This window comes from Pan paniscus, chromosome 13 (genome assembly GCF_029289425.2).
Source record: "Pan paniscus chromosome 13, NHGRI_mPanPan1-v2.0_pri, whole genome shotgun sequence".
Classification (NCBI taxonomy): domain Eukaryota; kingdom Metazoa; phylum Chordata; class Mammalia; order Primates; family Hominidae; genus Pan; species Pan paniscus.
In genome coordinates, this window is record NC_073262.2 from 43,159,614 (window position 1) to 43,173,367 (window position 13,754).

The window sequence follows — 13,754 nt, forward strand, 5'->3', positions numbered from 1 at the left end:
GTTAACAAAATGTTTACAAGCAGTATGCTTGGTAAAAGTCATCGCCATTCTCTAGTCTCGATAAACCAGGGGCACAATGCACTGCGGAAAGCCGCAGGGACCTCTGCCCTGGAAAGCCGGGTATTGTCCAAGGATTCTCCCCATGTGATAGTCTGAAATATGGCCTCATGGGATGAGAAAGACCTGACCATCCCCCAGCCCAACACCCATAAAGGGTCTGTGCTGAGGTGGATTAGTAAAACAGGAAAGCCTCTTGCAGTTGAGATAGAGGAAGGCCACTGTCTCCTGCCTGCCCCAGGGAACTGAATGTCTCAGTATAATACCCGATTTTACATTTGTTCAATTTTGAGATAGGAGAAAAACCACCTTATGGCAGGAGGCAAGACATGTTGGCAGCAATGCTGCTTTATTGTTCTTTACTCCACTGAGATGTTTGGGTGGAGAGAAACATAAATCTGGCCTACGTGCACATCCAGGCATCGTACCTCCCCTTGAAATTAATTATGACACAGATTCTTCTGCTCACATGTTTTTTTGCTGACCTTCTCCCTATTATCACCCTGCTCTCCTACCGCATTCCTCTTGCTGAGATAATGAAAATAATAATCAATAAAAACTGAGGGAACTCAGAGTCCGGTGCTGGTGCACGTCCTTGGTATGCTGAGCACCAGTCCCCTGGGCCCACTTTTCTTTCTCTATACTTTGACTCTGTGTCTTATTTCTTTTCTCAGTCTCTCATCCCACCTGACCAGAAATACCCACAGATGTGGAGGGGCTGGCCACCCCTTCATATTTTCACTTAATTTACTCTGAATCCATGCCACTTTTGCATTTGGGGCTAATGTTTGTATTGAAGGAAAGGATAGCAAGTCAATTTACAATTGGATTTTTTCAATGTAGAGAGTTACATGTTTACTAAAAGGAGTAGCCCTTAATTCTCTTTAAAAAGCCCATAGCAAGCAAGATGATTAACAATTTTTATATGAACAGATGTCTTACAATATTTTAAACATCTAGAGAACACTGATACCATCTTCACTTATTGACAATGGCATATAATCAATTCACTTTTCCAAAGAGATAGAAGTTACTTCTTTTGACTTAGATCTGACTTCTTAAACTGTCAAATTAAGTAGCTGAGTATAACTCACCACCCACTTTGATATTTAGCTGCCTCTTGTAGCCCTTATTTTAATATTTCTATATCTTACACATCTTTCTTTCTTAAAAATGTGCTTTCATTTAGAGGAGAAATACAATTTTAAGGGAGAAGTTGACGCATGCCTAGTTCTGTAATTTTTTTTAATTGCTGATCTGTCCTGAGGAAATTAATGTCACCCTACTGGGTATGATGCTGTCCCTCTGGAGAGACTCCTGCAAGTTATGACCACTGGGGATTTTATAGATGTCCACATTAAGCCTTTCACTGAGAGTAGAGATGAACTTGCAGTTGCCTCTCTGACACAAATATATCTAAGAAATCAACATAATCTTTCAAAACCCTTCTGGCTAATACTAGTTTGTAGCCACTATTAATATAGTGGTTCTAAGTTTGTTCCAGGGTCTCAAAGCCTTAAATCATTTCATGAAAGCCTACTGCAAATGTCAACATACAATGCTTACAAGGACATAACTGGGTGTTTCACACTATTATTTTAGTTTTAACCCACTTGATCCATCAAGTTATCTGTCATAGAACAAATGAAAGGCCCCTTTAGAGAAGTCTCAGAATAAAAAATAGGCCTAGTTATGTTCGTTGGGAGAGAAGTAAATAAAGCATGGGTTTACATTCTCTGTCTATAAGAAATTGTCATTGTAGCTGTTGTTTGTTTCAAAATCTATGTACAGTTCTGACCCACCAACTCACAGTGGCTGCCTGACTCTAACACTCAGGTGTGTTATTGTAAATTCCCTGAGTCTTCTTTATAGCAAGAGAAAAAATTAGGACATTCTGAAAGTAATACACTGTGGATATTTACATGACCAGAGTATAATTTTCTCTGCTTAATAATAAAACTTAATAATGAGCTTAATAACAAAACTCACATACAAATACAAAACCTCTGTCAAAATTTATTTCACTTATTCCTGAGGAAATCAGTAGGTCGGAAAGCTGGTTCCAAGAACAAGTAAAAAAAAAAATTACAGATTTTTTCCCCCAAAACAAGAAATGTTAGAATAAGACAACTATGTTAGAAGCAAAACTGGGCCAGGAGTGATGGCTCACACCTGTAATCCCAGCACTTTGGGAGGCCGAGGCGGGTGGATCACGAGGTGAGGAAATCGAGACCATCCTGACTAACACGGTGAAACACAGTCTTTACTAAAAATACAAAACCAAAATTAGCCGGGCGTGGTGGCCTGTAGTCCCAGCTACTTAGGATGATGAGGTAGGAGAATGGCATGAACCCAGGAGGCAGAGCTTGCAGTGATCCAAGATTGAGCCACTGCACTCCAGCCTGGGTGACAGAGTGAAACTCCATCTCAAAAAAAAAAAAAAAAAAAAGAGGCAAAATTGATTAATAACAACAAATAGTACTGGGAAAACTGGATATCCACAGGCAAAATATAAAGTTTGGGCCCTTAACTTACATAATATACAAAAATAAACTATAATAGATCAAAGACTTAAAAGTAACAACTACAACCCTTAAACTCCTAGAAAAAAAAACATAGGAGAAAATATTCTTTATGTTAGATTTAGTGATGATTTCTTAGATATGACATCAAAGGTACAGGGAATGAAAAAATAACAAAAAAATTAGTTTCATCAAAAGTAAAAGTTCTGTGCATTAAAAGTCACCGTTGACCAGGTGTGGTGGCTCACGCCTGTAATCCCAGCACTTTGGGAGGCTGAGGTGGGTGGATCACAAGATCAGGAATTTGAGACCAGCCTGGCCAATATGGTGAAACCCCATTTCTACTAAAAATACAAAAATTAGCTGGGCATGGTGGTGTGCACCTGTAATCCCAGCTACTTGGGAGGCTGAGGCAAAAGAATCACTTGAACCTGGGAGGCGGAGGTTGCAGTGAGCTGAGATTGTGCCAGCCTGGGTGACAGAGTAAGACTCCATCTCAAAAAAAAAAGTCACCCTCAAGACAGTGGAACAACAACTCAAAGAATGGGAGAAGATGTCTGCAAATCACATATGTGATATGACATCAGTATATGTGGATATAATATGTATAATAGAATAAAGAACTCCAGCAACTCAACAACAATAATAAATGGTTCAATTTTTTAAATAGGCAAAGGACTTGAATAGATAATTATCTAAAGAAGATATATGAATGGCCAACAAGCACATGAAAAGAGGCTTAATATCACTAGCATTAGAAAAACACAAATGAAAATAATGATGAGATATCATTTCACACCCATTAGGATGATTACAGAAAAGAAACCCCAGAAAATAACAAGTGTTAGTGAGGATTTAGAGTCAATGGGAACACTTATGCATTGCTGGTGGGAATGTAAAATGGTGTAGCTTCTGTGGACAACAGTTAGGTGGCTCCTCAAAAGTTAGACATAGAACTACTATGTGATCCAGCAATTCTATGCCTATATACATGCCCAAAGTAATTGCAAATAGAGACTCCAACAGATATTGACCACCAATGTTCACAGTACCATGATTTACAGTAACCAAAAGCAGGAAGCAACTCAAATGTTCATCAATAAATGAATGAATAAACAAAATACACCATATTCATATAATGGAAACTTATTCAGCCTTATTAAGGAATGAAATTCTAATATACACTACAGAATTTCAATGACTACAACATACATAAACTTTGAAAACACTATGCTTAGTGAAATAATCCAGATGCAAAAGGATAAATATTGCTTGAAGTACTTAGAATAAGCAAATCATAGAGACAGAAAGAATAATCATTACCAGGGACTAGTGTGGGTGACAAGTTATTGTTTAATGGGTACAGAGTTTCTATATGGGATGATTAAAGAGTTCCGGAAATGAATGGTGGTAAAGGTTGTGCAATTTGGTGAATGTAATGTCCTCTGAACTGTTCATTTAAAATTCATTAAAGTGATAAATTGTACAGTATGTGTATTTTAGCACAATTTAAAGAAGAAAATTAAAAGAAAAAATACGTATTCTCAATTGCACTGTATTTTTTGTTATTAAGCATAAAATTTAAACTTTATTAAACTTATTAGAAAAAGGGAATTGGAAATGTGATATAATGCAGTAATTCACAAAAATGTTTACAGTAAATGCACTCCAGAGCAGTTTTTCTGATGTTTGATGAACTTCTATCAGTTGTGAATTAAAACTGATTAATATCCTTCATGGAAACAGATCCATAAGGTCTGGCATTGTCTTTTTCTACTAGAGAGAAACCTAGAAGTTATCACATAATCGCATAGCATCTAGGATCAAATCAACTAATACATGGCCAAGTCAAAAGAAAATGAAGTAATCTTTGGGTTCGCCTTTGAGATGATAGCTTTTAATAATGTAATATTACACTAAAAATACATGTTTTATGTCAGAGTTTTAGATACTTTTCCTTAGCAGTCCCCTATCACAAATATGTCCTCTATTAGTGCTAATCCATAACTAACTCAGTTCCTTATTTTCATGTCAATAATCTCCAAGTGTTATTCTTTTTTTTTTTTTTTTTTTTTTTTTTTGAGACAGAGTCTGGCTCTGTCTCCCAGGCTGGAGTACAGTGGTGCGATCTCGGCTCATGCAGGCTCCGCCTCCGGGTTCACGCCATTCTCCTGCCTCAGCCTCCGGAGTAGCTGGGACTACAGGCGCCCGCCACCACGCCCGGCTAATTTTTTGTATTTTTAGTAGAGACGGGGTTTCACCGTGTTAGCCAGGATGGTCTCGATCTCCTCACCACGTGATCCGCCCGCCTCAGCCTCCCAAAGTGCTGGGATTACAGGCGTGAGCCACCGGCTCGGCCTCCAAGTGTTATTCTTAATCAAAAAAAAAGAAAAAGTTTATCTGACTATATTCGACCCTGATTATTTATGTAGCTTCAGAAAGAGGAGTTAAACACATAAGTGAAGTCTTCCCTCCACCAGGTTCTAAAATGTAAGATTCATGGCCTTCTGAAAACACTCCCTTACCAATGTGAGGCTGGAACCATAGAACAAGTGGAGGACTTAGTAGGTATTGGCTCAGCATTTAAAGTACAATCTTATTCCTTAATAGGTATTTTCATACCTTATAAACACATGTATGACCTTGGATGTCCAATTAAATCCCAAGAAAAAAGGACAGATTCTTGATGAAACTATGCAAATAATGAGACAGCAAGTAAAAAGGGCTCCCCAGCAGAACCTCCGACCAGCTTGCACACTGGCAGGAGTGCACACTGAGGTGGAGCCTCGGGAAATTTGCAGCGGGGAGGAGCCTGGCCTCTTCTGTTCCAGGATGGAGGCTGGGATTCAATCTATGAGGCAGGAAGCTGGGTAGCAGGACTCACTTTACTGACAGTCTCTGTTTCCCCTTTTTTCCCTTTTGCCCAATAAATTCCATTTTTCTCACCCTTCAAAGCATCAGTGAGCCTAATATTTCATGGCTGTGTGACAAGAACATAGCTTTTAGCTGAACTAAGGAGAAAGTCCTACAATAATAATATGTTGTCCTACAAGCATGGAGAGTCAGTACAAATATATTTTTCTGAATTCTCAGAGAAAAATAGAAATTAGACAGGGTTTGAAGGATGTATTTCACTTACAAGCTGTAGTATATAAAATTGAGGATCAGAGCTAGAAAAAGAAACTGTGTAATTAATACACAGTTCCTTCTACTGGATGTTGAGTCAGTTTTTTGCTTTGATAAAATTATCTACCAATGAGGCAAAAAATAAATCCTTAAAACAATGAGATTTAAAAGTAAGTTGTTATGCTCAGTACTTTATAGGAGAACATTCAAGTAAGTGTCAGAGGAAAACAAAACCCACCTAGAGATGCAACTAAATGGCTGTTTAATTTATATAGTAAACAATAATATAAAAATGGAGAAGAATAAAATTCTGCATTAGGTTCAATACTATCTCATAAAGACTTGACCAATGTTTCACCTGGGGGCATATACCTCTGCAATTTCCTATTACAGTCTCTAATCTGTGAGTTAAATGTCTACAGTTCCTAAACCATTCACCTCTTTTTTTTTTTTTTTTTTAGACAGAGTATCCCTGTGTCACCAGGCTGGAGTGCAGTGGTGCGACCTTGGCTCACTGCAACCTCTGCCTCCTGGGTTCAAGTGATTCTCCTGCCTCAGCCTCCTGAATAGATGAGACTACAGGCATGCACCACGACGCCCAGCTAGTTTTTGTATTTTTAGTAGAGATTGGGTTTCACCATGGTGGCCATGATGGTCTCGATCTCTTGACCTCCTTATGTGCCCACCTCAGCCTCCCAAAGTGCTGGGATTACAGGCGTGGGCCACCGCACCCCGCCACCATTCACCTTAATATGTAAGATTGTGTAAAATGAACTGAGAAGGCTGAGTCTTTTAGAATTGACCTCATGCAACTCACATAAATGTGTGGAACTAATGAAGAAATATGGGGCACACCAAAGAAACCCAATTTATTTTAGCCTCATCCATTTTATAAGGCAAAATTTGTCACAGTTTTTCTAGAGGTCACCTAGGAAATCTAAAAAATTCTTATTTTTCCCTAAAAATCAGAAAATATTTACTTTTTGGAATTTAAGATATAATTTCAGTTGGGCAAAAATTAAGTGTTATCAAAGGAGATTTGGTCACTGTGATAAAGATAGGAATACAGGTGCAGAGAAGAAAATGGTGGCAATAATCCCAATGACAATACAATATTCTAAAATAAGCATAGAAAAAGATATAATTGTTAGAAAATGTATCCCTTTCATAATTAATTATGCTGTACAAATGTTTTTTTCTTATTTTTCTTTCTAGCTTCATTGAAGTATGATTGATAAATAAAAATTGTACATATTTAAGTTATATAATATGATGGGATGTATGTATACATTGTGAAGTAATAGCCACAGTCAATTAACATTTTCATCAACTTACAAAGTTACACTTTCTCTGTGTGTGTCTATGTGTGCTTGTATGGAAATACGTAAGACCTACCCTGTTAGCAAAATTCAAGTATACAATACATTCTTATCAGCTGTAGCTACTATGCTATATATGTTAGGTATCCAGAATTTATTCATCTTTTAACTAAAAGCGTCTCCCCATTTTTCCTACCTTCTAATCCCTAGCATCTAATGAGTTTAAATTTTTTAGATTTCACAGATAAATAAGATTATGCAGTATAGGCCGGGCGCGGTGGCTCACGCCTGTAATCCCAGCACTTTGGGAGGCCGAGGCGGGTGGATCACGAGGTCAGGAGATCGAGACCATCCTGGCTAACACGGTGAAACCCCGTCTCTACTAAAAATACAAAAAATTAGCCGGGCGTGGTAGCGGGCGCCTGTAGTCCCAGCTACTCGGGAGGCTGAGGCAGGAGAATGGCGTGAACCCGGGAGGCGGAGCTTGCAGTGAGCCGAGATCGCGCCACTGCACTCCAGCCTGGGCGACAGAGCGAGACTCCGTCTCAAAAAAAAAAAAAAAAAAAAAAAAAAAAGATTATGCAGTATATTTGTCTTTCTGTGTCTGGCTTATTTTACTTAGCATTATGTTCTCTCAGTCCATCAATGCTATCACAAATTTTAGGATTTCTTTCTTTTGTAAGGATGAATAATATTCCATTGTATGTATATGCCACATTTTCTTTATCCACTAATCTGTAATAAAGGCCATTATTCAAAATACACAAGAAACCCTTCAAATTTCACTAGAAAGCAAACAATTCAATTAAAAATGGGGAAACAATATAAATGGATAAGTCACCAAACGAAATATAAAAATGGCAAATAAGTATTTGAAAATATATTCAACAACATATGACTTTAGGGGGATAAAGCAATTCTATATATTGAAATTTCCTTTAACAAAGAAAGCAAATAGAAAACTTTCTCAGAAAAACAAAATTTAAGTGATACATCATCAGCTGACCTGTCTTGCAAGAAATACTAAAGGAAGTTCTTCAAGTGGAGAGAAAATGATGCAAGTGAGAAATTCAGATACACAATAAAGAAGCAATAAATGAAAAAGAATAAATTAAAGTTAAAAAGGTTTTTTATTCTTATTGACCCATAAGATAACTGTTTAGTTAAAAAAATGGGTAATTATAGAATGTGGACAGATGAAATGAACAATAGCAATGTCATAAGGTACAGGAGGTACAATCTGGTAGTATTTTTATGAGCTACCTACACTACGTGTGAAGTAACAATTTTATTTGAAGATAGACATAAAATATATATAATCAATTCTAATTAAAGATAGACTTAAAATGCATATAATCAATCCTAAGAAAACCACCGCAAATTTTTAAAAGAAGTGATGAGATCACATCTCATGAGGTGATGAGATACACCAAGATCTGAGACAAAAATATAATCATAGAAGATGCTCAATTAAAATAAGAGGAGGCAGGCCAGGCACAGTGGCTCCTGCCAGTAATTCCAGCACTTTGGGATGCCAAGGTGGGTGGAACACCTGAGGCTAGCCCGACCAACATGATGAAACACCGTCTCTATTAAAAATACAAAAGTTAGCTGGGTGTTGTGGCACACATCTGTAATCCCAGCTACTCTGGGCTGAGGTGGGAGGATCACTTTAACCTGAGATGTGGAGGTTGCATTGTGCCAAGACTACCACTGCACTCCAGCCTGTGTGACAGAGTGAGGCTCTATCTCAAAATAAAATAAAATAAAATAAAATAAAATAAAATAAAATAAAATAAAATAAAAATAAATGAATATAATTAATGTTTATATTCTACTTCAACAAAAGTAGAATACACATTCTTCTCTAGTTTGTACAAGACACACTGCATTATGGGCCATAAACATCTTAAAATTTTTCAAAGAATAAAGTTCATACAAAGTACACACTCAGACCACAATAAAAATTAAAGTAGAAATAAATAGCAGGAAGAATTGAAAAATTTTTCAAATATTTGAAGACTTAACAAAACATCTAAATGCATCTCAAAAGAAGACTAAACAGTAATTAAAATATTTGGAATTAAATGAAAATGAAATCACAACTTATTAAAATATATGAGATACAGTAGAACTGGTACCTAAATTTATAGTATTAAATGCATATTATTATGAAAAAAGAGATAAAATCAATAACCTAAGCTTCTGCCTTAAGAAACTAGAAAAAGAAAATCCAAAGTAAATAACAAGGGAAAAATATATAAAGTTTAGCAGATATCAGTAAAATAGAAAACAGGAAAACAATAGAGAAAATCAATGAAACAGAAAGCTGTTTCTTTGAAAAGATCCATAAACTTGCTAACATTTAGACAAACTAATAAAGAAAAAAAGAGAGAATGCACAACTTACAAATATTGGAAGTGAAACAGGGGTATGGGTTATGACTACTGATTTTGTGGACATTAAAAGGATAATATATTTACTATATTAAAACCTCTATACTCACAAGTTCAATAACCTATATAAAATGGACAAATACCTTGAAAGACACAATATGCCAATACTCACAAAAGAAAAAATAGATAACATGAGTACGCTTATATCTATAAAAGGAATTGAATAAATAGTTAATAAACCCCCCTCACCCCCCCAATGTTTCCAGGCCCAAATGGCTTCAGTGGTGAATTCTATCAAGCATTTAATGGAGAAATTATACCAATTTTCCACAGACTTTTCAAGAAAATGGAATTAGAGAGAACACATCCTAATTCATTCTGTGAGGTAAATATTACCCTCTTACCAAATCCAATAGACATAACATGAAATAAAATCAGTATATCAATATCTCTCATGAACAAAGATTCAATAATCCTTCACAAAATACTAGACAATTGAATCTAACTATGTATTTATTTTAGGTAAGACAGTATGCAAGACTGATTCAATATTAGAAAATTATCTGCGGAATTTCCTAAATCAACAGGTTAAGGAAGAAAAATCATGTGACTGTATCAACTGATGTAGAAAAAGCTTATGGCAAAATCTATCACCCATGTATAATTTGAGAAACTCTCAGAAAACTAGGAATTGAGGTGAATTTTCATAACTTGACAAAGAACATCTACAAAACCCCTAAAACTATCATACTTAATGATGAGAAATGGGATGCTTTTTCCCAAAAACCAGGAGCAAGAAGAATTTTGTTTTTTGTTTTTTTTCTTTCACCACTTGCAAAATGAAACCACCACTTTGGAAGACAGATGGGCAATTTCTTATGCCCATAGTTGCTATACTAAATGTAAAAAAAAAAAAAAGTCTTACATATAATATAGCAATTGTGGTTTTTTTTGTTTGTTTTGAGATAGAGTCTTGCTCTGTCACCCAGGCTGGAGTGCAGTGGTGCAATAGAAGGATACAGCAACCTCCACTTCCTGGGTTCAAATAATTCTCCTGCCTCGCCTCCAGAGTAGCTGGGACTACAGGCTCCTACCACCATGTCCGGCTAATTTCTTTTTTTTTTTTTTTTTTTTTTTTTGTATTTTACTAGAGACAATATAACCTGTTGATTTGGGAAATTTTACCATGTGGCCCAGGCTGTTGTCCAACTCCTGAGCTCAGGCAATGCGACCGCCTCGGCCTCCCCAAGTGCTAGGATTACAGGTGTGAGCCACCGCGCCTGGCTGCAAATGTGTTTTTAGGTGTTTATCCACCTTATTTGAAAACTATGTCCACACCAAAACTGACACATGAATATATATATAGCAGCTTTGTTTATAATTCCCAAAACTGGAAGAAACCAAGAGGTCTCATAATTGATGAATGGAAAAAAAAAAACTGATACGTCATATAAGGGAATATTACTTCCTAAAAAAATAAATGATTTGGCAAAAGATTCAGTGAGGAGGTTTAATAGGTGAAGCACGTGGGCATTATTTGGACCAGTCAAAGTATTCTGTATGATACCACAACTGTGGAATCACGATAGTATGCATTTGCGTTTTTTTTGTTTTGTTTTGTTTTTTGTTTTGAGACGGAGTCTGCTCTGTCGCCCAGGCTGGAGTGCAGTGTCACGATCTCGGCTCACTGCAAGCTCCGCAACCCGGATTCACGCCATTCTCACGCCTCAGCCTCCCAAGTAGCTGGGAATACAGGTGCCTGCCACCACGCCCGGCTAATTTTGTTTTTGTATTTTTAGTAGAGACGGGGTTTCACCGGGTAGCCAGGATGGTCTCCATCTCCTGACCTCGTGATCTGCCCGCCTTGGCCTCCCAAAGTGCTGGGATTACAGGCGTGAGCCACTGCACCCGGCCTGCATTTGTTAAAAAACAAAGAATGTCACTTAATATATGCAAATTTTAAAACAACAACAACAACAAAGTAGGTGTTCTGGGGATCCTGAGATGGAATGCAGAATGTGATAGAAAATCTGAAGTACTACAAATGTATAAAGCCACTTCACTCTAGGGAGTGGGAAAAACGTGCTGACATAAGCATCTTAGAAAATGGATGGGCCTTCTGTGGTGGCTCACATCTGTAATCCCAGCACTTTGGGAGGCCAAGGTGGGCGGATCACCTGAGGCTGGGAGTTTGAGACCAGCCTGGCCAAAATGGTGAAACCCTATCTCTACTAAAAAGACAAAAATTAGCTGGGCATGATGGCGGGTGCCTGTAATCCCAGCTACTCAGGAGGCTGAGGCAGGAGAATCGCTTGAACCTGGGAAGTAGAGGTTGCAGTGAGCCGAGATCACGCCACTGCACTCCAGCCTCAGCCTGGGCAAGAAGAGCAGAACTCCATCTTAAAAAAAAAAAAAAAAAGAAAAAGAAAAAGAAACAAAGAAAATGCATGAAGACTGAAAGGAAGAGAAACTGCAAACAACTCATGTGATCTGGTTGGTATAGCTGTTTCCTACAGGAAATGGGATAGCGATTCTGATATTGATAGAGAATGAATGTATATTGGAACTAGACAGTTAAGCAAACGGATGACAAATGACAGGAGCCTGGTTTCTCATTATTAAAGTGGGAGGTTACATGTAAGCAAGGGGAGAAGGCCAGAATGATCATGTGATAAAAGAATTGAGTCGTAGACATCAGTATGAACTAACACTTACGCACATTACACTTAGAAATATTTATAGTTATGTGTATACACAGCTTTGTATACACACATTTATTTCTTTGCTCTGTAAACTAAGACGGTCTAGAAGCAATGATATCCCAGCAGAAATGAGCATATCTAACACTCAAGTCTTCAATTCTTGGGTTTTTGTTCATGATCCAGGATCCAGGAGTTGGGCCCTGGGGCTGGGCATTGTGTAGCCTCCGGGGTGGTGCTGAGCATCCATTCCCACCCTCCTGCAGCTGGGGACACATCCCTTGACTTGGGCCCCCTGGAGGCAAGGACACGGTCACCCACTTTAATCACATGGTCCCTATCACATAATCAGAGGGCGCTGTGGGTTTTAACTCTTCAAGCTAGATGTGTAAACAATTCGACGTAGATAAGATATAGTGACTAGAAGTCTTTCATTTATTTATTTTGAGAGAGAGTCTCTGTTGCCCAGGCTTGGAGTGCAGCGGCACAAATAATCAAACAATAACCAAAATCCAGAAGACTGAAAAGGTCAAATGCTGTCAAGGATGGGGAGCAACAGGACCTCTCATTCCTTGTTTGTGGCACAGTCAGTTTACTGTACCCACGAACTCCCAGGCCCAAGTGATCCTGCCACAATCAATCTCCCAAGTAGCTGGGGCCACAGGCATGCACCACCATGCCTGGCTGATTGGTTTTATTTTTATAGAGATAAAGTTTCCCTGTGTTGTCTAAGCTGGTCTCAAACTCCTGGGATCAAGTGATCCTCCTATCTCCGTCTCCCAAAGTGCTGTAAGTACAGGCATGAGGTCCTGCACCCAGCCTGGAAGTCTTTATAGATAAGTTCAATTTAACTGTTTCTCCATCTGCTCCACTCAGCCGAGTTTCCCTCTCAGTCCAAGGGTGAGAACTGCAGCTTAGCCCCATCCAGGAGGGCTGCAGATGACCCAGCGCCACTGCCATACTCCAGATGCTGGTCAACGAGGAAGGGATCCTGAGGCCTGGCAGCAGGCACTCTCAGGAACCTTGAAGCCCTCTAAACGGGACCCGCCATCCGTGCCTGTCAGAACTGTAGCCGCTACCTGCACTTGGCGCACAGGCAAATACGGCCAAGCAACCCCAAACTCCTCTCTTCCCCTATGGGCCCAGGCGGCGCTGAACCTGCTGCTCAGCCGCATCCTGGCGACTGCACAGTGCCCAGAGCCTGCAAACCAGCCCTCAGGGCGCGAGCCAAGGAAGAGCAGGGCCTAGAGTGGGAGGGCGTGTGCCACACGGCTACCCTCAGGCCGTCGGGCCCAGCCCTGCAGCTTCTACCGTGGGCTCAGCTGCAGCTGGCATTTGAAGGTGGCAGCAGTGGTGGCAACCCCAGAACCTGTCTGCGCCACCAGCAGGCGAACCCCAGGGTCGGACACCGCCACTGCGCCTAAGTCAGGCAGTGGGACCTCAGTTGCAGGATCGTGGGAACCTGCTGCAAAGCCTCATCGCCGCAGCTGTACAGGGCCCAGTGGTGGCAAGCCTGCGCTGCCAGCGCGAACCGAGGAAGAGCAGAGCCCCGGGTGGAAGGGCGATGTACTCGGCGATGCTCAGCGGTCTAGGCCCAACCCTGTGGCCTCTACCATGGGCTCAGCTGCAGCTGCC